General features: G+C 45.5%; 1 protein-coding gene across 3 annotated transcripts in view; it reads right to left on the bottom strand.

The window, feature by feature from the left end:
- Nucleotides 1–27,956, bottom strand: part of PELI3 (pellino E3 ubiquitin protein ligase family member 3) — a 402,032-nt gene that overhangs the window by 284,189 nt on the left and 89,887 nt on the right. The gene's annotated exons all lie outside the window — the stretch shown is intronic.

Here is a 27,956-nt window from a genome sequence, read left to right as displayed (position 1 = left end):
GTCCTGGAAGAGTCTTCGAAGTATCACGAGATAGGTGACTCCTCCCCTGGACCACAGTGCGCATGGGCATCTTCTCCATCCTTAGATTGTTTTTCGCCATTGTGGCAATGATGGAGTAGATACAGTAAGTGATGACCATGCTATACAGTAATTCTGAGAGCTGCAGCTGCTACAGGCGCCGGGGAGGAGGGTGGGCGATATGAATGTCAGCAGCCCTACATGCCAAGAACAGATGCATACTGGTAAGTAGCATATTCAGTTCGAGGCATGTGGGCTGCTGAATTCATATCTGTGCATAGAATACATAGCAGTACCTCCTATTAGCGCCGGCTACCAATGCCAGCTGCAGCAGTCTGAAAAAGAGTTTTGAGAACAGCCTGTCCTACAGCTGCCTGCTGTTTTGAGTGTACATCTACGCAGTAGTGTTTGGTAAATGTATGTATAGTGGACCATGTGGCTGCTCTACATATTTCCTGTAAAGGAATGTTTCCCAGGAAAGCCATGGACGCCCCTAACTTTCGTGTTGAGTGGGCTCGTGGGGAATCGTTAATGTGCGTTTAGCTTTTTGATAGCAAATTTGAATACATTTAACGATCCATCTGGCTATACCTGCTTTGGAAATGGGGTTGCCCTTGTGTTGTGGAGAAAAGGCAACGAAAAGTTGTTCTGTCTTCCTAAAGTCCTTAGTTCTGTCTATATAGTACATGAGGGCCCTCTTTACATCTAGTGTATGGAGCATTCTCTCAGCGACATTTTGTGGATTTTGAAAGAAAACAGGCAGTTCAATAGTTTGATTCATGTGGAACTGCGATATTACTTTAGGCATGAATTTGGGGTTGGTACGTAGTACGACCCTGTTTGCGTGAACCTGTATGAATGGCTCTTGAATGGTTAGTGCCTGGAGTTCACTAACTCTTCTTAATGAAGTGATTGCTACTAGGAAAGCTACTTTCCAGGTGAGGAATTGAATCTCACATGAGTGGAGAGGTTCGAAGGGTGGACCCATTAGTCGGGTGAGGACCAGGTTGAGGTTCCACACCGGTGCTGGTGGGTGTCTTGGGGGAATTACTCGTTTAAGTCCCTCCAAGAAAGCTTTGATGGCAGGCACTCTGAACAAGGACAGGTGCTGCCTGTTCTGGAGATAGGCTGCTATTGCAGTTAAATGGATACGTATTGAGGTGTATGCCAGATTGCATCGGTATAGGTGTAAGAGGTAACAGATTATGTTTTGAATGGATGCGTCTAGCGGGTTAATGTTATTGTTGTTGCAGTAAATGACAAACCTCTTCCATTTAGCTGCATAGCAAGCTCTGGTAGTGGGTCTCCTGGCCTCCTTGATGATCTCCATACAGTCAGGTGTCAGGTTTAGGTAGCCAAACACTAAGACTTCAGGAGCCAGATTGCCAGGTTCAGCTGTTGCGGGTCTGGGTGCTGAATTTCGCCATGGCTCTGCGTTAAGAGTGCAGGTTTTATCCGCAGCCGTTGATGCGGCACCACGGAAAGTTCCAGAAAGCTGGCGCGCCCACGTTGGAGCAACTAGGATGAGTGTCAGTGAGTGCTGTCGCAGTTTGCGTGCCACTAGCGGTATTAATGGCGCTGGGGGAAAAGCGTACGCAAATCTGCCGGACCAGTTCATCCATATCGCATTGCCCTGCGACCGTGGATGTGGGAACCTGGCGGCAAAGCTTTGGCATTTTGCGTTTTTGGCGAATAGGTCTATCTCTGGATGACCCCACTGTTGGAAGTACGGTTGGAGTACTGATGGGTGTAGCTCCCACTCGTGCATCTGGTGGCTGTGTCTGCTGAGCAGATCCGCCATCTGGTTGTCCTTGCCGGGGAGGTGTTCCGCCATGAGGAATATGTTCCTCTGAATGGCCCACTTCCACATGCTCTGAGCCAGATGAGACAACTGTGGAGAGTGTGTTCCTCCCTGCTTCTGTATGTAGTACATGGCAGTCATGTTGTCCGTCCGGATCAACACGACTTTTTTGCACAAGTGTACTTTGAATGCCTTCATGGCGAGGAAGATTGCCATCAGTTCCAGAACGTTGATGTGCATCTTCTTTTGTTGTGTCGTCCATAGTCCCTGCACTGTGTAACTGAGTACATGAGCTCCCCATCCCTTGAGAGAGGCGTCCGCTGTCAGTATTATTTGTGGAACAGGCTCTTGGAACGGTCGGCCCTTGCAAAGGTTTTGTGGATTCCACCAATGCAGAGAGTTGTATGCCCGACCGCTCACCAACACTAGGTCTTTTAATTGCTTGTGAGCCTGATTCCATTGACACGCTAAGCACTCCTGAAGCGGGCGCATATGTAGTCTCGCGTGCGGGACTATGAAAATGCAGGAGGCCATCATGCCTATCAACTGCATGAACACTCGCGCAGGAAGGGAGTGTTGAGGTTTGAACTTTGAGATCAGCAGTTGCATGCTGTTGATCCTAACTAAATTTGGCTGAGCTGTGGCTGCCAGAGTGTTTATGGTCGCGCCCAGGTACTGTCGTACGTGTGCGGGTTGGAGATGTGATTTTGGGTAATTTAGTGAGAATCCCAGACTGTGAAGAAGGTGGATGGTGAGGGACATGTGGCTGGCGCATTGCTGGGCTGACTTTGCTTGAACAAGCCAGTCGTCCAGGTAAGGGTAGACGTGAATGTGTTGTCTCCGTAGATGTGCAGCCACTGTAGCTAGGCACTTGGTGAAAACCCTGGGTGCTGTTGTCACGCCGAAGGGGAGGACTTTGAATTGATAGTGCTGTCCCTGAATAGTGAACCTGAGATATTTCCTGTGTGATGGGTGTATGGGTATGTGGAAGTACGCATCTTTGAGGTCTAGTGTGGCTAGGAAGTCTCCCTGGGTGAGCAGCGGGAGAACCTGCTGTAGGGTGAGCATATGGAAATGCTCTGACAGAATGTAGTGGTTGAGGGGTCTCAGGTCTAGTATAGGTCTGAGCGACCCGTCATTTTTTGGGATTAGGAAGTACAGAGAGTACACCCCTGTCCCCTGCTGGTTGACGGGCACGACCTCTATTGCACCCTTTTGCAGCATACTTAGCACTTCCTGCTGCAATAATGCTAAGTGCTCTACGGACATAGGACGGTGCTTTGGCGTTATGTTGGGTGGAGTGGAGGTTAATTCGAGACAGTAACCGTGCTGGATAATGTCCCTGACCCACCTGTCTGTGGTGATGGTTTTCCACGTGGACAGGAACCGCTGGAGTCTCCCCCCGACAGGTGTTATGTGGTCGGGGGGAAGGGAGAGGGCGTCACTGTTTGTTTTTCGGTGAGGACCTGGTGTTGCCGTAACCACGTCCTCTGCCCTTGGTGCTGGAGCCACAATATCCACCTCTGTTGGTTTTATCGTAGGTACTCTGTGTGCCCCCTTTAGTGTATTGCTGCTGTGACCCCTGGCCTCTAGCTGCTCCCCTATTCCGGGGGCGACGAAAGGAGCCACTACGAAATTGCTGCGTTTGCAGAGCCCCCATTGACTTCGCAGTGTCAGTGTCTTTCTTTATTTTTTCTAAGGTGGTGTCAACTTCTGGGCCGAATAAGTAGTCGGGTTGACTGGCTGATTCAGGATGTTGTTTTGAATCTCTGGTTTGAATCCGGAGATTCTTAACCAAGCGTGTCGGCGTAACATGACGCTGGTGTTAATTGCCCTTGCTGCTGTGTCGGCAGCATCCAGTGCGCACTTAATGGATGCGTTGCTAAGAAGTTGTCCCTCTCTGATGAGGAGCTCCGCTGCCTCTTTGTATTCATCTGGCAGATGCTGGAGTAGTGATTCTAGTGTGTCGTAGTGTGAACGATCATAGCGGGCCAGGAGGGCCTGTGTATTGGCAATGCGCCAGATGTTTGCTGCTTGAGCTGCAATTCTCTTGCCTGAGGTCTCCAGCACCTTGGACTCCTTGTCTGGGGGAGGAGCATCACCTGTTGTTTGCGAGTGGGCTCGTTTGCGAGCGTTAGCAACCACCATGGAGTCCAGAGGTAACTGACCTCTAATGTACATAGGGTCTCCGGGCGCAGGTTTGTATTTTTTTTCAATCCTGGGGTTTAGCACCCGTGCCCTGGTTGTTTCTTTGAAAATGTCCTTTGCAGGTTTGAGAACACCTTTCAACATGGGCAAAGTTTTGACAGTTCTCTCGGAGGAGGCGAAAGTGTCCACTAAGAAGTCTTCCTCAACCGTGTCAGAGTGGAGTTGTACTCCATGATTGGCGGCAGCACGTTCTATGAGGGCATTGAAGGCAGCAGTGTCCTCTGTGGGAGATGTTTTGGCGCCGTAAAGCTGCGTGTCCTGGGTATCTGTCGCGGTACCCTGATCTGTAGGGTCATCCCATGCTTGATCTGGGTCCTGCTGCTCTTCAGGATCGATATCCCTAGGGTAGGTGGTATCATCACCCATGTAGTCCTCCATTGCGTCTGTTTCGGAGGGCGTAGAAGAAAAGGACTGGGGATCCTGATAGGAGGTGTGCAAGCGTTCATACAGAACCGGTTCCGACTCTGCTGGCAATTTGTGCTTCAGAGGTATTCTGTAGGAGTCCAAGGCCTTCTCTGGCGTGATCTTCCGTTTGCGGCGCATCAGTCGATGAATTGTGGCTGTGAAGGCTCAGAAGGTGAGTGTCCAGTAGATGGGGACTGTGTCTGGCGGACACGTGTTCGGATCTCGAACATCTTCGGCGCCGTGGATGGCGGCAAACCAAAAGTGATGTTGGTTGGTGCCGAGGGTGCTTTTGGAGCCTTGTTCGTGTCGGGGCCCGACGTGGATCGGAGGGCTGCCCGTTCCCTGATGCGTTGCAACGACGCCGCGACTTGTCGCACCGAGAACGCCGAAGGTTCTTTGGTGCCGGTCGGTACCGTGGAGGTAGGCGTCGACTGCTTTGGAGCCACAGGGTCATCGATCCGAAGAGAGGTATCAGCGGTCGTCGGAGTCGATGACTTGGCGTGTGCCGCCGTTTTCGAAGTGGACTCAGATGGAGCGGCCATTTTGACTTTGGTGGTCGGGGCCGACTGCGTCGGTGCCAGGGGCCGAGGCGCTTTTGTGGGACCGAGGGCCTTCCTTTTCGGGTTGGTACCGATATCCGCTGCAGCGAGTTCGGCGCCAAAATCCCTCTTAGTGCGTTCGGAGCCGATGGTCTGTGTCGGCGTCGAAGGAGTGGAGGTCTTCGAGGGCTTCGAGCCGATCACGGCCAGTTTCACTTTTGGTTTCGGTGGAACTGGTGCGACGATTGGTTTCGGTTTCGTTGAAGGGAATCCAGTCGTCTTTGGTAATAATGGCTCGTGCTGGATGTTCGAGGCCGGGCCCGAAGGCGGTGCCGAAGAACTTTGGGATTGATCTCGGGTAAGGCCCGGAGGCGATCCCTTGACCTGAGCCTTAGAATGACGCACTTTGACGGCCTCCGTATCGACGGGTAGGCCTGTCTCTTCGCTAGAGCTATCTTCTTCGGCCCCAAAGGCCTCATCGTAGTCTCCTACCTCGTCGACGGCTTCTTCCCTGTGAAAAAGCACTTCATCGGCGTCTTCCGATCGGGAATCGTGTTCGGAAGCGGGGCTGGAGTTTACTTCTTCCACGCTCTCAACATCCTCGTCCTCGGTGCTGAAGATGTTGGCTGGGGCAGGCGCCGATTGCTGCGCTTCTAATCTCGCTGCCCGTCGATTCCGGAGAGTCTTCTTCGATCGGAATCGGGCACAGGCCATACATTTCGATTCGTCGTGATCCGGTGAGAGACATTTGTTGTATACCGGGTGGACGTTGATGTGTGGGTATTTGGCGTGGCATACAGGACACCGTTTGAATGGGGTCCTCGATTCCATCGTCGATGTAAGGTCGATGTTCGGACCAAACAGATCCGAAATGCTGGAAGAAGTTTCTAAACTAATTAAGAAAGCAGTCGATATCGAACGGGAACAGTACCGACGAAAACTAAAGGCCTTTTGGCCTTAAACTAAATTTTCCTAACTTGAGCTAAGATAAGCACATCCGAACCCAATGGCGGAAAAAAACAATCTAAGGATGGAGAAGATGCCCATGCGCACTGTGGTCCAGGGGAGGAGTCACCTATCTCGTGATACTTCGAAGACTCTTCCAGGACAACAACGTGCAAACATCCGGACCCAACACTAGGCGGCGATCTATGCACAGATATGAATTCAGCAGCCCACATGCCTCGAACATAGTGTTATTGATTGCTTTTGCCATTTATATGTAACGTCAGCAGCTTGTTTTGAGAAACAGACAGAATACAGCAAACATTGTTCCTTTTCTACCTCCTTTGAGCTCATATAGTGTGACTTTGTATATTATAATATTGACACTGAACTTGACGTCAGAGGTGTTGGTGACCCGTCGGCGCGAAGACAAAGATTCATATGTAACGTCAGCAGCTTCTGTTTCTTCCGGTGTTTCCCCTTGGGATCATATACTGTGAATATGTATATTATAATATTCACAGTCATTATGATCTCAGAGGAGTTTATGACCCGTCGAAGCGAAGACTAATAATTTATATGTAACGTCAGCAGCCTCTTGGTCTTAGTCTGTTTCCCCCCTTGGGATCATATAGTGTGAGTATGTATATTATAATAACCACACATTATGATCTCAGAGGAGTTTATGAGCCTTTGGCGCGAAGATAAAACATTTCGAAGTCCCGCAGAAAAGAAGCTCTGAACATATTCATTGCTGAAAAGTATTTAGTTATTGATCTTCTTTTGTATTCATGAGCTTATGCTCCTTTTCCTTTTTGTGTGACATCAGTGACACTCTGTATATTGTAATAGAGTGTCATATTTCCACACAACAGGAAGTGGAGATTTGTCGCCGCCAGGAGTAACCCATCTAAATTCAGCTTACTAACCTTTAAAACGTACTTGATCAGTTATTTTCACAGTGAGAATATTTTTCGAAATTACAGTTTAAATAAAGTTAGTTTGCATACTTTCTTAGTGAATATGTTTGATAAACCCTACATTTTTTGGGGATATTTCTATTTTTCTCTATTGCGGTTCCTATTCTCCTTCTCCCTATAGAATATATAGGACCAGTAGTGTATATTATTATACTACTATCCTATATATTCTTAAAAGAGTATGTGATTTGTTAGTGGAGCAGTGAGCGAACTCTAAGCACTACGACAGAACTTTCCCGAATTTTACAGAATAGAATTCTTTTTTAAATGATAAAGCGTACATTTGTATATAATATAAAGTCATTTGTGTTTAACTGGTTTTACTTCTTATTGTTCTTCTGACCTCAGATGATGTAGTGCGGGAGTGTTTCTTGTAGCACTTCTTTTCTACTTTATCTAAAAGTAACTCATGCCCTCTTATATTATCAATAATATGGGGCAACACTTTTTTAAACTATAGCAGAAAAAAAGGGAGGGTGTGGCCACGCTTAAGGGATATTTTATGAATTGTGTTTTTATTGGTCACCCCTTTGATATATACAGCTTCAGTTTCCGAAGAAAGTATATTTGTAATTGCTTAATAAAAACAGTTTCAAACCTAGACTGAAATTTTTGCTGCGCAACCACAGCTCCCCATCCGAAAACTAAACACCACACTATAAGAAAATAGCGCTCCTGGGAAGTATCCCAACTAGTAACTCAATAAAAAGAAGACCGCAACACACTCTGTTATATCGAGTTAATAGTGTTCCTACCCTTCCCTGCTACTACTTTCAATGGTTTACAGCCAATGAACATTAAGCTTGGGAAGGTCCTGCTTGGAACACGTTACCCAATCAGATGTCCCTGATGCTCCGCGGAGGGGAGGGAATGGCTTCCAACACTTCTACTTTCAATGGTTTACAGCCAATGAACATTAGGCTTGGGAAGGTCCTGCTTGGAACACGTCAGCCAATCAAATGTCCCTGCTACTCCGCGGAAGGGGAGGAAATGGCTGGCAACACTTCTACTTTCAATAGTTCGCAGCCAATGAACATGAAGCTTGGGAAGGTCCTGCTTGGAACACGTCAGCCAATCAGATGTCCCTGCTACTCCACGGACAGGGAGGAAATGGCTGGCAACACTTCTACTTTCAATGGTTCACAGCCAATGAACATTGAGCTAGTTGTTGGAACACATCAACCAATTAAACGTTAATTTTGTTCCCGGCACAGGAACACGCCCTCCCAACTAATATTACATTTCGTCTAAGAAAGTGACACTGTCCGTGATAAAAGTGAACACCGCATTATAAGTAAACATTACTGCGCATTATATTAAAGGAAAGCTGCAATACGGTGCATTGTTATTTTACCGATTTGATTTACACAGCCTACTGTTGCCGCAATACCGCACATTCACACTACCTGTGTCTGCACCGTTACACAGCATACTGAAAGTTGCCGCAATACCGCACATTCACACTACCTGTGTGTGCACCCTACACACTGCTTGCCGCAATACGGCGCATTGTTTTCCCGACGGGATTTCCAGAGCCTACGCAACCTTGATGCAATACCGCGCACCTTTGTTCTGTGGACGTAATTTCCACGGCCTACGCAACATTCAAACCATTAAACAAAAGCATGCTTTCTGGACCAAGACCTTTCTCCCTGCCAAATTTGGCATAATTCTGTAGCCTTGCCTAAAGTTTCCTATGGAAATTGCATGGAGAAAACACGTTTTGGGACCCCCCTTTTTTCTCAGCCCCCCCTTCACGAATCACCACCAAACTTTCAAGATAGGAGCTGACCTAAAAAGAGGAACTTTTTGGAAAATGTCGTAAAGATTCTTCAAACGACGCCAAAGTTATAAGCATATAAAAAAATGTATATATATATATATATATATATATATATATATATATATATATATATATATATATATATATATATATATATATAGGGTCGATCTACAACAACAACATACGTTTTGGTATGGCTGATATCTACAGAAGTGATGAAGTACACTTCACAGATGTGGAAAACCGACTTTTTCTGAATAACCTGAAGCTGTGCATCTGCACTTAAATGTAGCTCCAACTAATAAACACAAGGGCTCTTTTTAGAGCCGCCTTATATTCCCAATATCGGCTCGCAGAGTGACAGCTGCGGTCTGACTAGCAGAGGGAGACCTATGGCCCGTCGGGCAGGCTCGCAGAGGAAGAGCTGCGGGCCGTCGGCTCGCAAAAGCACAGCAGCGTACTAGCTCGCAGAGGGAGACCTGTGGTCTCACTCGCACAGGGAGACCAATAGGCCTGCTAGCAGAGACACAGCTACGAGCTAACGGGCTGTACGCAGATGTACTGCTACGAGCCCGAGCTGTGACCCGACATGCTGACTCGCAGAGGTAACGTAACGGGCCAACGGGCCTGCTAGCACAGACACACCTACAAGCTAACAGGGTGGCTCGCAGAGGTAGAGCTGCGGGTCCGACAGCTCACAGACGCAGAGCTGCGAGCTGACACACTGGCTTCTAAAGGCATAGCCGCCATCCGGTAATGTAGGGAGCGAGCCGCGAGCCTGTGTTGTGGGGAGAGGGAACGTGAAAGGGGTATCTCGCACAGACAGAGCTGCGGTATATTTTCAGTGTTGCCTCGCAGAAGTAGAACTACGGACCCGATGGCTTGTAGAAGGAGAGATGCGAGCTGGCGCATTGAGGCACAAAATGTCTTACAGCTCGCAGAACCAGAGCTGCGAGCCGATGGACTGACTTTTAAAAGCATAACCACGAGCTGGTAATGTGGGGAGAGGTGTAAGAGAGTAGAATCTGCTTCACATGGGTACGCCCACTTTGTGCTGGTGTTTCACTGTATTTCGACCTTAGTCTGGCTGTGGCCCTGCTAATCAGGATCCACAGCCTAGTTGCTTCCTCTCTAAAATGGTTTGCATGTACATATCTAATTGGATTCTGGAGTGCCTTATAAGCCCGTAGTATATGGTATACTATGTACCTAGGGCATAGGTACCTCAGAGGCCTACCAGGGGCTGGAGCATGTATTATGCCACCCCTGGGAAGCACTCCAAAATGGCACCACAGGTCTGCTACTGCAGCCTGGGTAAGGGTGTGCTTGCACCCCTTACAGTGGTATAGGCTACCTATATCCACCTATATATACAGACACATATAAACCTATAAGTCACTCGTATGGCAGGCCTTGACAATCCTGAAGGCAGTGCTTGGTTTTGTGTGAGAGGGTGCCCAAGCATGAGCTGAGCCCCACTGCAGCTTTCGGAAATACTTCCTTATGGCTGTTCTGTGATACAGCCATACCATATACTCTTAAGTGCATTATAACCTCGCGGTAAATGCTAACTTTGGAATGGCTGCATCAAAACATGTTGTGTTTGGTGTCAAACATCTTGGAATGCTATCCCCCCCCCCCCCCCCACCTTGGACCTTCGAATTTCTATTTCGACTAGAAGACGGAAGACATCTCCCTTGGGGTCAAGAAGTGACCCACCAAAGAAGCAACTGACCGGTCTGCAATTCTGAAGCTCCCGCCAGACGCCGAAGGTGGATTTCCAGACTTCCCCGAGGCTACCCTGAGTCCATAGCAAAGCTGAGGCCCGTGGCTATCGTGGGTGACGTGGAACCGTGACCCCTGGACACCGTGAACTTTTGCAGCAACACTATTTTCTGGGACTTCCTCGAAGTTGTACTTTGGGCTCCGAGTAGCCCCAGCCTTGAGCACCTCCTGCACCAAAGATTGCTGGCCTCCACTCCACGAGTGACCCGTGGGCCAGTTTCAAGTGCGACCGCTCGAGGCTCCTTCGCGATCACTTGCCCGTTGGCTAGCCGGTCCCCACAAAGGCAACTCCTCTTCTACTTGGGCTTTCCTGGTTGCTCCAGACGTGCCCTGACTTACCCTCACTGAGTGAGTCCCTCAGACCTTGCTGGTCTGCACCGCAGTCCTTTCTCTGAATTCCTGTGACTTGCCGTTGCCAAGGCTTGTTGGGTCCAATCTGGTCGCCGACACCGCAGCACTCGACAGACTTCGTGGGACAGCTCGAATCCGGCTCGTGGACTTCGTCGACGCCTCCTGGACCTCGTGGCTGAAGAGTCAAGACACCCATCAACTCACCTGAAGCACCCGACATCTGTGGGCATTGGTCCATCCTGCCCTCGGTCACTGGCTAGTGACCCAGACTCTGTCCCCTCTGCTTTCAGGTTCCTTCCATCCTAGATCCAGGCTTGGATCTCTTCGGACACTTCTCCTCTTCACGGCAGCAGCAGTTCTTTGCAGGCTTCCACTGCAATCGACGATGCGACCCGACACCAAAAGACACCTATGCACCCGGCTTCCCTGGGTGAGGTAACTCGAGTACTCCGGTGCTCCCGTGGGTGATAGCACTAGAACTTCTGAAGTCCAAAAGGGTTTGGTCCTGACTCGATTCTAAGTGTCCCTAATCTTTAAATTTCCAACCGCGACATTGCCCATAGAAGCTAACGGGAACCCGCGGTTGTGTTCACAGACTGCATACAGTCCCCATGGGTTCCCTGTGTCACTACCTTGGGTGGTTCCTTGGGGTCCCAGCGATTCTACAGGATCTAGGCCTTGTGTCTGAGTAATTGCGTATGTAACGGACACCTTCAGATGTTAATCTGGGACGGGCAGCATGTCTTTGTGGTTGCTGTTCTAATTTGCTGTTGCTGTGTTTGATTCACATTCGTGTCGTAAACATTGACGCATATTTTCCCATGTAACAGTTTCTACACGATTTTCTCTCATGCGGTGTATGTTCTAGATAAACCAATGTTTTTGATCTTTTTATCCTCACAAAGTTCATTTATGACATACCTGTTTTGATCAACTATGTTCTTACTAGCCATATATCCTTTGATACTACTGATGTCACCAAACGGCGTTTGGTCTTAGAAGCGATTAAAATAATCATTGTTTCAGAGGAGTTATGCTTACGCACCTTAACGGACTCTATAGTAGTTTCTGATCCTAAAAGTAATTTCCAACATAACCATTCTCTCAGTACAAGTGTGTTTACGCTCCTTAATGAGTTAATCACGTAATTTGACACAGATCCCGTAAGTGATTTTAATTTCCAATATAACCATTCTCCCAGTGCAAGTGTGTTAACGCTCCTTAATGAGTTAATCACGTATTCTTGACACAGCTTCTGACGTAAACCCTCCGCGCGATCTATCTCGTGCTGGTCTCAGCTGCTTCGGCGCTTTGAAACGCCCTTGGTTGCTAGGCAACTCGCTTGACACGCAACACTGTCTACGTCATACAGGACTGCCCCGAATTCCTTTCATTTAGCAGTCGTCCTGTCAGTTGCGGCTTCCTCCGACTGAGAGAGGAGGTGCTGCAGCGTGAGTCATGATCGCTTGCCTTCAAATTCAAGTAAGCCCCGAATCCCGTTATTCTGCCTTTCATGGATTAATCACCCGTTCACGATTGTGCCCTCAACGATTGGTTTTTATTACAGAACTCTGTTTGAATCTCGGACGTATCCCACTTAGCGGACGCGGTTCGCCCGTATAGGTGAGCCGCCCCCCTTTTCTTTTCTTTTAAAGCATGGTTGCCGTGCCTGGCGTTTTGAACTTTTCACATTAGGAGTCAGATTAATATGCACGCTTCATAGGCGCTATTTAAGCACCGTGGTCGGCTTCCCACCACCCGTGACTGTTGAGCCCACTTTTATAACAGGGGCCTTTGGTTCATTAACTATCCCTTTCCCCCCCCTCCTCTCCAGAGATCTATTCTCTCTTTGGTTTAACAGGGACGACACACGCCCCGGTCGTATTTATAGAGACTATGACTCCACACGCTATCTAATCAATATGGGGTTCAATCACCGATGCTTGTTATATCGCCCTGATGCACTATGACATCGGAGATGCGCTTTCTCTTTGAACCAATGAAGTCCGCTTTCACTTACAGAGACCACATTTGATGAGGCGCTCTGTCTTTTGAAACGCATACAACGGATTGCCAGGCCATCCTAGACCACCGGCTAGGTGAGTTTTGGCTATTTCATTAGGGACCACACATTAAACATAAGCATTTCACGATATTGATACATACTTTACTTGCACTTGCAGGTTGCCATTGCCTTTCTTAATGTCCTGATGAAGACCCTGCATGACGATTTAATTTCGCATAATTTGGGTTGAAACGTCGACGATAACTGCTAGGACCAGTTCAAGACCTGTTTTCCGAATGTATTTTGAATCACTCATGAAACAGCGCCATTGTGTTTTCCCTTGATACTGGCCCTCCTCTTGTATATGATGTACATAGAATGTTTCCTTTGTATTTGATCACTGTACATATCTTGCACAAAATTGTCACTTTTGTCACCTTGTCACTGATTCACTGCTTCACGTTAAAGTTTACTTCATTGGTAACCTTGCGTTACAAGTAATATGGGTGTTTTCATATAAATGCTGAAATTTATATAAAAAAAAAACGACATCACACCCTCCAAATCTAGCGTTAACGTGATTTGTATTCTGAGTTTGTGTGGTCATTTCTTGATTTATTTGCATAACAAAGCGATTGTTTTACTTAAACCCGACAGAACCATTGTTTTCTTGTAATAATTCTACCCAGGTTCTGAGGGACACAGGGTCACCCCATTGCTTTTGTATTATATTGTGTCTAGTTCAGTCGTGGTTCTTATACCACTTTATTGGTATATAGTTTGGTACGCCCCTAGGGCCCAAACGTGTATTTGTGCTATTACTGATGATTGCTCACTTGTAACTTAAGTACTTCGAACTCCAGTCTCATAAAGAGACTAGAGGGGTGTGCTTTAACCTAAATACATATATTTTAAATATATACCTGGTGTGGTTGTCCTTTCATTTGATCATTCAAGAGATTATAGACTGGTAAAACAAGCTGCTTTACATTCCTTCAAGACTTAGCCTGAAGGCTGCTCTCCATACCTACCACTAGGATAGCTTTCATTAAAGGTTGTCTTTAACCATTTACCATAAGGGGTTGTTTGGACAGATACAGGGTGCCCACTAGAACTAGTGGACAGCATATATCAGGCCACCTTCTCACAAGAGGGACCGTAAAGGGGTATTTCGTGGAGACAGAGCTGCGGTATATTTTTAATGTTGCCTCGCAGAGGTAGAACTACGGACCCGATGGCTTGTAGATGGAGAGATGCAAGCTGACGGACTGAATCACAAAATGGCTGCCAACACTTCCTAATTTCAACCGTTCACAGCCAATCAGCCGCAAGCTCGTGCTCATAACCCCTCAGCCAATCAGATGTCAGAATTCCCAAATATCGATATCTGTAAAATTTGATATTTCTCAAAAACTACGGAACGGATTTACACCATTTAAACAAAAGCGTGCTTTCTGGACCAAGACCTTTATCCTCGCCAAATTTGGCATAATTCTGTTCCGCAGTTTGACCTGTAGGCTTGTCTAAAGTTTCCGATGGAAAATGCATTGAGAAAACACGTTTTGGGACCCCCCTTATTTCTCAGCCCCCCCCCTTGACCAATCACCCCCAAACTTACAAGATAGGAGCTGATCACAAAAGAGAAACTTTTTGGAAAATTTCGTAAAGATTCGTCAAACGACGCCAAAGTTCTAAGCACATGAACAAATGCTTACCTATGGAAACGTGGTCCTAACTATAACTATCTACTGGCGACCGCCAGTAGATTATATATATATATATATATATATGAGTCTAGGAGCATTCAGAGACCTCCGGCGCACAACGCGCGGCGAAAATGAATGAACGAACTCCTCTTCGTCGGTACTTGAAAAATGTTATTGTTCACTCCCTTCTGCTTGCCATGACGCGTTTCGACCGAAAAACGGCCTGGATCACATAAGGCTTGCTTTACAAGAAGTGTCATTTAAGTGAATAGCACCCGTATCACGTGATTAATAGACATAGAAACAATACTATGCTTGCTAACGATACTGTTTTTGAATGTAATGACAGACTAAGTGGCAACTCAAATACATTGCAAAAAAATATAATGTCAAAGTCTACGTATAAACTTGATAATTCGATGTTTAACGAAATATATTACGCTCTTAATGAAAAGTACAATAAAAGACATGAATGCCAATACTGTCGGTGCCTAGCCCACACATAGGATGAAATAATTAGTGCAAAGTGGACAATCTCATTGTCTGAAAAATACAGAAAAAATAGAAGCATAAATGCCATTGTATGAGGTGGTCCACCCTCTAATGCAGTATGTGCTATTTTGCAAGATGAACAAATCTAGGCAATATAAACATGAGCATAAATATGAGCTAAAAAACCACTGATAAAAACATATGTGTATACTCCGTGTTGTCTATAAAATCACATCTAAACAATTCCCACTAGAAAAAAAGTGCATGTATATGAAAATGTGCAAATATATGTATAAAGTGCTAAGTGCAAGAATGTGCAAATATAGCAAACTTTCCCTTAAGTAAAGGATTTCATATATATCATGAGATGAATTGAATGTAAAAATCTAACACAAACTCATATTGTTAATAAAGTTGTGACATTCAAGACATTTGGGGAGTGCTATTGTATGCAACAAAAACACTATGTGTTGTGCGTGGCAAAGCAGTGTGTCATCTAGATGGTAAAGATGTAGCCAAACATTAACGACCAACTCATCCAAATGTAATTGATAAGGGTTTACATCTTATAAGAAGTTATGCAAATCCTCCGTGGTGTTTAGTCCGAGTGGGGTCTTGCTGTCTAGTTCCAGTATGTAGCGCGTCTCAAGCTGTCTTAACATACGTTCTCTGTTGCCCCCTCGTTTTAGTTTAGGGATGGCATCAATGACAAAGTATGTAAAGCAGCTGAGATCGTTATTGTGTGCCATTTTAAAATGCCGAGCCACTGGGTAGGTGGCATCGTTGTTAACGATGGCTCTAAGGTGCTGTAAAATTCGAGCATGTGCCTGAAGTTGAGTGTTACCTATGTAATTAAGGCCACAGCTACATGTAAGGACATATACCTCATATTCAGTGCGGCAATTGTAATGACCGCCTATTTGGACTAGTGCAGAGCTGAATGGGGTATTGTAATATGTTTTATTCACCCCAAATTTGCATGCCCTGCAAGATGAGCATTTAAAAAACCCTTTAATAGGTTGCAGCCACGTCCCCTTTGTTGTATGTTCTGGATTTTTGCTAACCAATTGATTTCTCATGGAGACTGCCCGTCTAAAAGTGATGTTTGGTACAGGTGCAAGTCTGGGTGCCAGAACTGCATCGGTTTTGAGAATGGGCCAATTGTTGTTGATAATGGCCCTGATTTGTTTGTGTTGCCGATTGTAAGTGGTAACTAATCGGGATGCGTTACTTGCCAATGAGTCACTGGTTTCAGATGTTGCCTCAATAGCCTTGTTTGAACTCAGCAAGGAATCTCTAGTTTTTAACGCGGCTTTGGCAGTGGCTTGTTGGAGGATATTGTCACTGTACCCCCTGGTTTTAAATCTAGCCAATGCTTGTTGTAAACATTTAGAGTATTCCTCCTGTGTGCTACAAATGCGTTTGATCCTGAGGAATACTCCGTTGGGGATACTCCTAATAAGGTGGTTGGGGTGAGAGCTAGAGGCGTGGAGAGTGGCATTACCAGCGGTTGGTTTCCTATATAGAGTGGACTCCAATCGTTTGTTAGATACATAGATGGAAGTATCAAGAAATGCAACTTTAAATGGACTGATGTGTGCAGTGAATCTAAGGTTAATGCTGTTGTTGTTAAGTTCTGCTATAAAACTCTCAACACTATCCTGGTCACCTTTCCAAATGAAGAACACATCGTCAATAAATCTAAACCAGTGTAGTATCTCTTGCTCATAGATATTGGCAAAAGTTCCCATGAGAGCCTGTTCCTCCCACCAGTCCACGTGTAAACACGCGTAGCTGGGAGAGAAACAGGCTCCCATAGCCACGCCCCGTTTTTGGCGATATACATTGTTGTCAAACATAAAAAAGTTGTTAAACAGGCACCACTTCACCATTTCCAAAAGCATCCTATTATGGTTATAGAGGGCCAGAGGTCTTTTGTCTAAATAATGTTTGATGGCAGTTAAACCAGCATGATGGTCTATGCTAGTATAACGTGACTCTATATCCATCACAACTAGCAGAAAATTGTCCTCCCATACGATGTTCTGAATTTAATCCAAAAAATCACCCGTGTCCCTAATGCATGACGGGAGTGATTGCACAATTGGTTGTAGAAAAAAGTCTACATATTCTGATATGTGTTCACTGGTACCGCCAATGGCAGAAATAATAGGTCTGCCAGGTGGAGGGTACACTTCTTTATGGATTTTTGGTATTAGATACAGAGTGGGAATAATGGGAAAATCAGTCATCATAAAGTTGGTCTGTTGGTTGGAGATGAGTCCTTGCCTTTTCCATCCCATAAGGTCTTTTTTAAGGCTATCTTTGGCTTTGATATATTCCGCTAAAGTAGTCTTGACATAGCAATCTTCATTGGATAGTTGTTTCAGGGCTTCTTGATTGTATTGCTCACGAGGCCAAATGAACACATTACCCCCTTTGTCTGACATGTTGATCACAATGTCCTTGTTGTTTTTCAATTTACGAATAAGTCTTTCATACTGGACATTTTGAAAATTTGGACCTAGACTTACTGTGATTAGATTTAACGTACAATTTTTTGATGTCATCTATTGTTCGCTCATGGAAAATGTCAATGGCGTCTTTAGGCATCATTGGATAGAATTTGGATTTAGCTTTGAAAGGACTGATGCCGGCACTGGATGTAATAAGATTGAGATCAGAAAGTCTCTCTTGGGAAGGAGTTTGGCTATTGGACGGTATTCTCTCTGGAAAGTTTTCATTGTCAAGCTCGTTGATGGTGAGCATGGTAGTAGCATTCGATGCCAGGAGATTGGCAAGATTACTGGATGTGAGATTGGTGGAGGAATCAGTTAGTGTGTTCTGCGTATTGCCATTTTTTATAGTAAAAAATTTCTGAAGTTTTAGTTTTCTAATATATTTGAAAATGTCAATCCGAGTTTTGCTGTGGTATATATATATATACACACACACATACACTGCCATTGCACTGATCACTCAACTATTTTTCAAGTTGCAACTGGTGGCATTTTCTACTTATTCGCGCCGGAAAATATTAAAAATGGACAGATTTTAAAAGGAATATAAATATCAGTCGGAATTAGAATGGATATAATAGCAAAACAAAGACTTGGAGGATACCTTTTGGAGGAGCAGAATAAAGTTGGTCTAAAGAATGAGATCTGTGGGTAGTGACAGCATTGACCAGAAAGAGCATTACTAAAGGTAAGTAACTTGTTTTTCAGATGGATACTTCTAACTGCAGTTCCCTTACCTTATGGATCAATACCAAAGCAGTAGTTCTGTGGACATGAACGTTCTGCGGAACCGAGGGGGTATAATGACCCTCCCTGTGGACCAGAGGGTCACTGTAATAATGTGTGGGGAAAGTGTGGATGGAGGTCCATGTAGCAGCCTGGTTGACGTCAATACACGACTACCTCAAGCCTGGACTGTAGCTGCAATCTTAGATCTGGTGAAAAGAACGCAGATGCCATCAGGAGGCTCCTCCATGGCCAGCGTGTGACATATCTTGATACACAGGACTATCCTCAACAAAGTCTGATATCGGTATAAAAGCTTGGGACCCACTTGTGATCCAACTGGTGTAGTCTCTTCCATTCTTCAGATGGATGTAGCAGATAGAAAAACAAAGGGTGCATGATATGACTGCCATACATGCAAGGACAACAATATCTTTGGGATAAAGGATGCACAAGTCCAAAGCACTCATTTCTCAGGGTATGCCCCATAAGTGCTGGCAGCTCACTGACTCTTTGCACGGAAGTGACTGCAATGGACAAGCCAGTTTTAAGTGTCACCAATGTTGGAGTTCAACTACGCATAAGTTTGGAAGGTGCCCTGTTTTACCTTCGTAGATGTGGAGGTCTCACTAACGGGCCTAATGCTTTTATTGAATGACTTTGGTGGTGTCTCAGGACTTAGGGTGAATTGGCCTAAATCGTGTCTGTTCCCTCTGGCACTGCGTCCCGAGTTGCATAGGGATGCCCCACTGGGACCTCGTCTTCAGTGGTGCCTCGACACCTTTAAATATCTGGGTCTCTAAATGAACCACTCGGAAAGGAACATCAAGGAAGGCAATGTGGAGAAAGGGTGGGTTTAGTCCGTAGGTTTCTGCCCTTCTGGCAATCGTTGCCCCTGTCCCCATTGGGTTGAGTGGCGATCTCCAAGATGCTCGTGCTACTCTGCTTACTTTAATTTTTCCTGCACTTCCGATATTTGTTCCTAAAAGCTTTTTCCGTGAGCTGCGTGACCTCTTGCTTGAACAAACTGATATGGAGTGATGGCCGCAGACTGGTCACATTTGCCACACTCCAACGGCCTCTAACCGAAAGCAGACTTGGTGCACCTAATTTTGAGCTGTTTATGCAACGGCGCAATTGCACTGGCCAATGGCCCAGCTATAGACATCTGCATTCCCTGAAATAGCACTTCTCTGTGAGATCCCAGGGAACACAGGCATCTTTAAGTGGCTGTCTGACCCAACCATCCGCTCCCGGCATGAGACACACCAGATGACCATAGCCCGAGTCTGTTGGCACAGATTTCTACACCTTCCATATTCTCCATCCATCAAGATATGGGACCTGCTGCGCCTCACTGGCATGGCAGAGGGACATGACACAGGTCCGTGGCAGGAAGCAAGAGTCGACCAACTGGGGAAGCTCTATCACGACGGCACCCTCATCTCTTTTCAAAATGTTATGGATAGTTATGGCATGGGAGCTGGTCACTTTTTGGCATTCCACACCATACAACATGCATTGCGTGTCACATGGAATGCAGGAGAAGCAGAACCTACTATATCTTCCACATTACATACAGTGTTGACGGATGATAGTACACATCTTGCTATCACCAACCTATATGAGTCTCTCAATTCCACATCATCGGATTACACAGTGGGAGCGAGTGCTAGATGGGCCAGGGTGTTGCCGCAACCACTGTCAGCTAAGGCTTGGTTCAATGCACTTCAATAGGTGAAGGAAGTATCCAGTAATGCAAAGTCTGATTCACACAGTTTAATTACGTGAATCATGCTTACTTCTCCCATCAGCGCATTAAGCGCATGTTCCTGACCCTGACCCCTGAGCACCACCGGTATAAATTGGTGGATGCTGGGTTTTACTACATCCTATGGGATTGCCCAATGCTGCACCTGGTCTGGAAAGTGGTCACTATCACAGTTGCTGAACTCGCGGAGCATGCCTTCGCCCAAATCATGCCTGTTGGGACTTCACTCCAGAGCGAAGGGCGACAAGCACCTCCATAGGTTAATCAACCTTACTTTCGTCCTGTTTAAAAGGCAGTTAGCGATGCAGTGGAAGGCGCCCCAAGGACCTCCAGCGCTGGTTGGCCACACTGCTGACATGGTCATGCTCGGAAGTCAACACCCTTAAGTCGCTCCATTTGAGGGGGAACTCACGGACTGGTGGTGAATGTTGAGAAACATGTTTAACTAATGTTAAAGCAAAAAACGATACACGCCCACCATGAGTTGCACCATGACACTACATAGGTAGGTCCTTCATCACATAACTGATAGCATGTCAACCATTCCTGGGTGTAAGGGAGAGTCGGGAAGCCTGGAGTCACCACTGAGTCACACAAACTTACATGGTCATAAATGGGACTGGGGTCCGCCACCCCATGAGTTTGACACTGATTCGCATGGGTGCCCTCCCCCTCCCCGTGTTGTTATTCATTACATTTACTAATGAAGGCAAGTTGCAGGGGCACATTAAGGTATTTTTAATTCACTTACCTGGATCCCTTCACTGTCCAGTGGTTTTTATCCAAGAACTCCCTCCTGCGCCGAGTCCAACAGGAAGTTGAGTCTGCCCTAGAGGTACTCTCCTTCCAGGGTGGGAAGAGGTTGCCGATGATTAAGCATGACACAATTTTGTATGTGAAGCTTCCTATTCTAAAAGGATGCCCTTCCCTCCCTCCAGCACACACACAGTTTCCTGTGGCGATCCAAGTGTGACAAATTGAATGTTTATCCTCAGGCAAGAACTCTAATTGTGTTTTCTACCTGTAGCTGCCGTATTCTTTGTGGTAATGAAATCCCATGAGGGGCCACCCGCTGCGGCATGTGAAGAGTCTTCAGACATAGAGCATGAGCCCACAAACCACCTTTTTTATTGTAGTATCATATGGCGGTTGTGTTGTCGGTCAAGACCTAGAGACACCTGTCCCAGATAGAAAGCAAAAAAGCCTTGAGGGCAAGGCAAATGGAAAGGCTCTCTGTGCCACTTTGTTCAGAATGGTTTCTATAAAGGAGATCCGCTGCATGGGCTGAAGGTGGGATTTCAGTGAAGGAAAAGCCCAGGAAGGACAGAATTTAGACAGTGATGGAGGACCAGGAAATGACAGTATAGCCTGTAGCCCTATCCGTCATGTACCATCACGATCACCCCCATGGTGAATAGAGTTCGAACCTCTACAGACAGGATGGCAGCATGATCTGCCGGCACTTGAGAGACACCTGGGCAGATCGGAGGGTGAGGTATTAACATAGGAAAGGGTAGCAAACTTGAACAACATGAAGGACATAGTGATGAGATGAGGCTTGTCAAACTAAAACAAACCCTCCCCATTCTGGCTTCACAGGACTGGACGGGGAGGAACTTCAGTGTCTTGGAAGTGCCTACAGCAGGAAAAGATGAAGAGGAATTATCCCCTTGTTGTTGGTTACTAACTCTATCACTGACGCTGACCCTGGAACCCTAAAGAATGGACAGATTGCTGGACCGTCTGAACGGGCAGCCTCTGACAATAGGAAAGTCCCTTTGAGGAGCACTGGAATTTCCTTTATTGGTGGCAGTATTCACAAGCGGCGAAGTTAGGCGTAAAAGGCAAACCAACACCCTGCGGACTGTGAGGTACTCCAGGGCAGAATCCATCTTATCCCCGAAGTGCCTGGCTCCATCAAATCCAGGCATTGTAGTATTGTAATGGCCACATTTATGTGCAGGGAAACAAGCTGGAATCTGTGGTCTGTATCCCCACACATAAATCCAAACAACTGTATTACGGGCTGAGGTGTACAGAGTCATCAGAAATATCTTTTTATCTTACTTCTTTGTCCTGGCTCTTTCCCATTCTGATCTTGTGGATTGAGTCCAGAGCATTGGATAAAGAAAAAGGGAGGAGGAAAAAGAAGGCAGCTTTAGGTGGCAAGTTATAGACAAAAAGGATGTGAAGCACCCAGTGGCCTAATTTTGCATTGTACAAGGAGGCAGCCTCAGGAGCATAGTGACAGCAGATTGTATAGTCCCAATAAATACGTTTTTAACAGGTACATGCCTGAAGAATGCCTCTGATGCAGCCTTAGCCTGATTGAGTGTGCCCTGACACCAACTAAAGGTCTGATCGCTCCATGCAAAGCGTGGAAATTTTTCATGCACAATGGTACCTATTTGGCAAAGATGGCCATATCAACCTCCTAATCGGGTTCACTGTCTGATAAAGATCACACAATTGGTTCAAAGAACTGAAGTCTTGAGTTTAGTCCAGATTAAAGTACAGTGCATGTTTTAGGTCCAAGTTATGAACAGTCTCCTACGTCAAGAAAGCTTTAGGGTGTGCAAAGAAAGTATGGAGCATGATTTCCACTTTTAAGTGTAACTCTATACAATATTTACAAAAAGGAAGAGGAGTTTATTCCTGTGAACCACCATAACCTTGTGAAAGCTTGTGCATAGCTCTGTGGCAGAAAGGGCCTGAAACTCCTAGCCAACGTTATAAAAACTACATAAGATTTCCTATGAAACGTGTATCAATTTGCAAAACGCCATCGGCTCAAAAGGCTTTGCATTAACTTGGTAAGAATCAAATAAATTAAAATCACCAGAGACAGAGGTTGCCATACCAAGGTAAATGCTGCATCATGTATATCAGCCTAGTTGGTTGAGGAAATTGTCTCCGCAGACCTGTTGCAGTATGGACCAAAGGCCACAAGATAGATGTTGAAGAAATCACCCAAGTTCTTGCCTCAGCCAGGTGATGAGAAAAGAATACCTCTTGGAACAGAGGTCGCTTCTCTGAGGAAGGGGGATGTTCTTCCTCTGCAGAAGGTGAATCAATTCTGAAAACCAGAACAAGCAAGGTGAAATTGGAGCCACTAGGATCAACATGCAACTGAGCTCCCCTGACTTCTGCAGAACCCTCAGTATGAGAGAAATCTGTTGAAAAATGTCCAGAAAGCTTCCGCTAAGTCCATCATCAGACTGTCCCGCCAAGGGAACCAGTTATCTCCCCATCCAAGGGACAAACTTCTTGCATTTTTGTTTTGGTGAGTCACAAAGACGCCTATGAGAGGTTAAATCTAATCCTGCAAGATGTGAGTCGAGGACTTCTTGTACGATCTCTCACTCTTATGATTATTGAGTAGAGACACCTGCTGAGGTTGTCTGTTCTGGTGTTCTGGATGCTGTACTGGTAAATCCTGGATACAAATGAACTGAAGCCTGTGTTGGGTGTGACATCATCTTTAGATGCTTGCTCGGAGTCTGAAAGATCAGATGAATTTGACCTGCCTGCAATGGAGTCCACTACCACCAAAGAGGGACTGCTAATGATGATTGTGTCCTGCAGAGATGGAACCAGGTTGGGCTTCTAAGAGTCCAATCGCTTTATCAGAGAACCCAGTGCTGAGTTTCGTTTGTAGAGAGAGTGCACTTTCTAGGCATGAGGTGGGGTCACATGCTTGTGGTTACAGTGTGCCTCTGGTGTCCGGCAACCTCCCAACAGAACTATCGTGGGTCAAGGAAGGCAGCTACTTCAGTGGTGGCTGGTGCTTCCTGGTGCCTTTACTTTGTTGTATGCATCCTATGATTTAGATGGACTCTTTGTTTCGAATAGAACCAGTGACGTGCCTGCTGTGCTTATTTCTACACTGTAGCACACTGTTGGTTTCCTGGCCTGCACTCTACTCTTCAACATTCATCTGAATAGCACAGGATCCAGGCTCCACTGCAAAGGCAGTGAAGGAGTCTGAAAAGGATTTGCCAGACTAGGACAGTGAACGAGACTGCCCACTGGAGGAATTGGGCTCGGCTTAACAGTACCAACCTCAAGATTCAATGAAGCAACAGGGGACTATGGCCCTGGGCCTGCACGTAGGAAGAGAAAGTCAACATCTTTAGCTAGGCTTGATTCAATGGTGCAACAGAGTTTTTGGGGCAAGATCATTTCTTCAGATACTGTGGAGGGGGTAGTTGTCCTTACAACCTGGTGCTTCTGCCATCCGATAGATTACTAAGAATAGGTTCTACAGGGCCTGTTAAGGTGACATCGAGTGGAGCGTAAAATGTTCCCAGTGGATGTCTCACTATCTGACCATAAGAAAGAGTACCTGTATCAGGGCCCTGTGGGAGAAAATCTGCATTTACTCATGACTCTTTCCTGGTGATGAAATCCAACATCTATTTCAGTATTGGTGCATGGTTGCTCTGCAAAAATGCAGTTGTGAAGGAAATTGTGTGTAATTGTGTTTTTGTGCACCAGAAAAACGTTTGTGAAAAGAGTGTTTGTTTGAATTTTAATGGTCAATATAGTTCTTAAGGATGGTGCTGGAAGGAAGTACTCTAGATAGAGTTCGAAGATGGCAGCTCTCAAGGACATGCCCAAGTTAAAACTAGAAAATAAAATTGTCACTACCAATTCACTAAGGGACAAAGATATGTACATGTTATACCCTACAATGACACGGCAGATATCCACTGAAGTGTGACAGTTACAATGTACGTATTTTAACTGAAAGGTGTGCAGCATTAACAGGAATGTTTTATTTATAGAAAATGTATAAGAAAGATCCTTCAGTTTCTGAAGGAAGAGCTTATACCATAGGCATAAGAATTATGGAGGAAAGTATAATGGTGGATTCACCTATGGATTTTGTACTTGCTCAAGAAACTGTAGTAATTGATGAGTACCCAACTCTATATCAGGCCCCAATACATTTGGACTATAAGCGAAAGGACTGCAGTGAGGTACACAGTGAGGCACTTGCCATCTGCCTTGAAAAATATATTTAAAAAAACATTCTTATATAAAGCGAGACTACATGAATAAACAAAGCAATGAACGAGCCATTAGCAATTACGTATGTGGCAAGTTACCTGCAGAGTATTGAAACTAAGTTGCAGGAAGGATATGTATATATTACAGGAAGTGGAAAAGACACCAAGATGGAATGGTATGGGTTAATGAATAGATAAACCAGGAACATTGTAACTTTGGTGTGTGGGAGCCATGTTCAATCCTCCTAAACAGCAAAATGTTAAACTTTACAAAAACTGACTTTGAATTGTAAAAAAAAAAAAAATCAATGACACACTAGGAGTTTTCTCCTAAAGTGTAAGGTCTTGTCTGTGTGTTTCTGTTTGGGACCACGGGGGTCCCGAACAGGATAAACATATGGCCAAACGTAAATCCTAAATTACCACCACATCTGTGGAGCTATCAATCTAAGGTTTCCATTGAAGGATCAAGCAGAGGTCCCAGTAGCAGAACATAGTGGTTCCCCCCACTCTAAGTAGAGCCAAGAGTTTGGCGAACAGGGTACTATGCCACATTTGTGGTGGAGTAATCTGCCCGCCAAAAGCCAAATAGGGCAATAAATACAGTAAGTATATATTTTTTTAAGGATGGAGGGTAGCCCAGAAGCATAAGGGATGGACGGCGAAACTTTCTCAGCACACCCCACTGTGGCATGGCACGGGGTTGGGGGAGGTGGCGGAGGGATTGGCACACTGGATCGGCATCACACTACTAGGAGATGTTTGGGCGGGTACTCATATGCTCTCTTTTCAAGACCTCCAACAGACCTAAGCTTTGACCAAAAGGCAGTTCCAAAGGTTCCCGCAGCTGCGCCATGCCTTGCGGACATACAACACTCCTGATACCTCCATCCCAAAATTCAACCCCATGGAAGCTACAATTAAGATGGGGACCCTAGGTAAGGGTGGGGTGTCCCAGATTTATCGTACCCTGATCCTTAATGCCCTTAGGTCATTAGACGACCTGCGATCCCGGTGACAGTAATGGATAGGGCCTTTGGAGGACGACGACTGACGTGATGCACTGAAGGCTCCCAGGGTTCTCACAATTTCATCCAGGCTTCACTTGGTACAAACATACTATCTACATTGTGCCTATCTCACCCCTGCCTGACTGCCCGCATGGGTCTCATGGCCACTCCTGCATGCTATTGATGCTCCCATGAGCCAGCAGATTTTTACCACATGGTATGGACTTGCCCCGTTATATTATGCTACTGGGAGGTGGTGGTGGTGGCAGAGCTTTCAGAGCTATTGGGACTGACTTTGGAACTTTCCCCATATTGATCCTTCTAGGGGTGGACGTAGGCATGGAGAGATCCTCTACTGAAAGGATTTTACTGGGTACCGCCTTTTTGTAGTTAGTAGAGACATCGCAGCACACTGGAAGGCCCCTAGGTCCCTGACACTGGAGCTGTGGTGTCGGGGGGATAGACTGGTGTGCGCAACAGGAAAAGCCAGTGTTTGAGGCCAGGGGGTGTCCCGCCAAACATGCAAAGATTTGGAGCAAATAGCTTGAGGCCTTGGCCAGGAACGCTCGGTTGGTGTGAGCTGCATCATTACTATACTTATAATATTCTTCAGTATACAAGTCTAGATGATAAGACCATTTTGCTATCATTTGTATTCGGCACGGGGTGGTGCACTTTGTGAACTAACAGAGTGAACTGTTGTGAAACGTATAAAACAATAAATTGTTTATGAAAAAAATAAAATGTATGTAACGACACTACTGCTTCTCATTCAGTATTCAGGAATACCTTAGACTCGAAGCAGGAAATAATGACATGCCCTTCAAAGCAAAACTTTCAGAATTTAATATGTGTACACTTTTATTGTATATTAGCAAGCGCTGCTGCATGATATCTTAGACACTACCCACTTCATTGGGAGAATAGAATTATGAAGGTAGATCCTGCACGGTCACTTTATTATATCATTACACTGACAGAGAACAATACACAACACTCAAGCACAATAATTTCAACTGAGAAAACAGCAATATCAGAGTAAATTGTTTTCTACAATGCTACACACACACAATAAAAACACTTTGAAGCATAAAAAGACAGGGAGAATCCCTGGAAAAAATAGAAAGCTTGCACGGAGGGGCTGTGCTTAGTAATCATGGCTGGATTTGAAACTATAGAAAAAAAATTCTGACTGCAAAAATCAAGGAATGTTTTGCTAATAGAAAGCAAAGAAATTAGTAATAGAAGCTAGCCAGGCAATTTCTCAATGTATCGCCCCCGATGGTGACCCTAGTAAGATCCGAGATAGCTATATAGCTATATGTAAGACAGTTACCCGATTGCTAAATAATACCAGACCACCTAAAGATCATAAGCAGCATCCTTGGTTCAATTCGGACTGTCCTTCAGCATAAAAAGCCCTCAAAAAAGCCACCAACATAATCCCAAGCAATAGTGAGGCAGCAAGATCAGCCAGAAAATGCTATTAAAAAAGCGCTAGAAATTAGGAAAAGGGAGATCAGTGACAAAACATGGGAAAACTTAGATAAAGCGTACCACCTAAAAGAAAGGGTCATGCAGGGCTATATAATGGCATCTTTTCTGTTTTTATTCTATATTAATTCTTTAGATAAAGCCCTGAGTTTATATAGTGGTGATACTCCTAGATTCGCCTCTCGGACAGTCCCAGTTCTTTTATATGCGAATGACGCGGTCTTAAATTCACAAACAGCAATTGGCCTCCAGAAACTTTTAAATGGTTTTAACAGTTTTATGACAAATCTAAGTTCAAAAGTAAAAACCAGAAATCATTTATTTTAGCTTGTGGTCCAAAAAACACCAAAACAAAATCATTTTTTATTGGTGAAATTCCGAATACTAAAGTTTTATAGTTGAACTA

This window comes from Triturus cristatus, chromosome 9, assembly GCF_964204655.1.
Source record: "Triturus cristatus chromosome 9, aTriCri1.1, whole genome shotgun sequence".
Taxonomy (NCBI): domain Eukaryota; kingdom Metazoa; phylum Chordata; class Amphibia; order Caudata; family Salamandridae; genus Triturus; species Triturus cristatus.
This window is presented reverse-complemented; position numbering and strand designations above follow the sequence as displayed.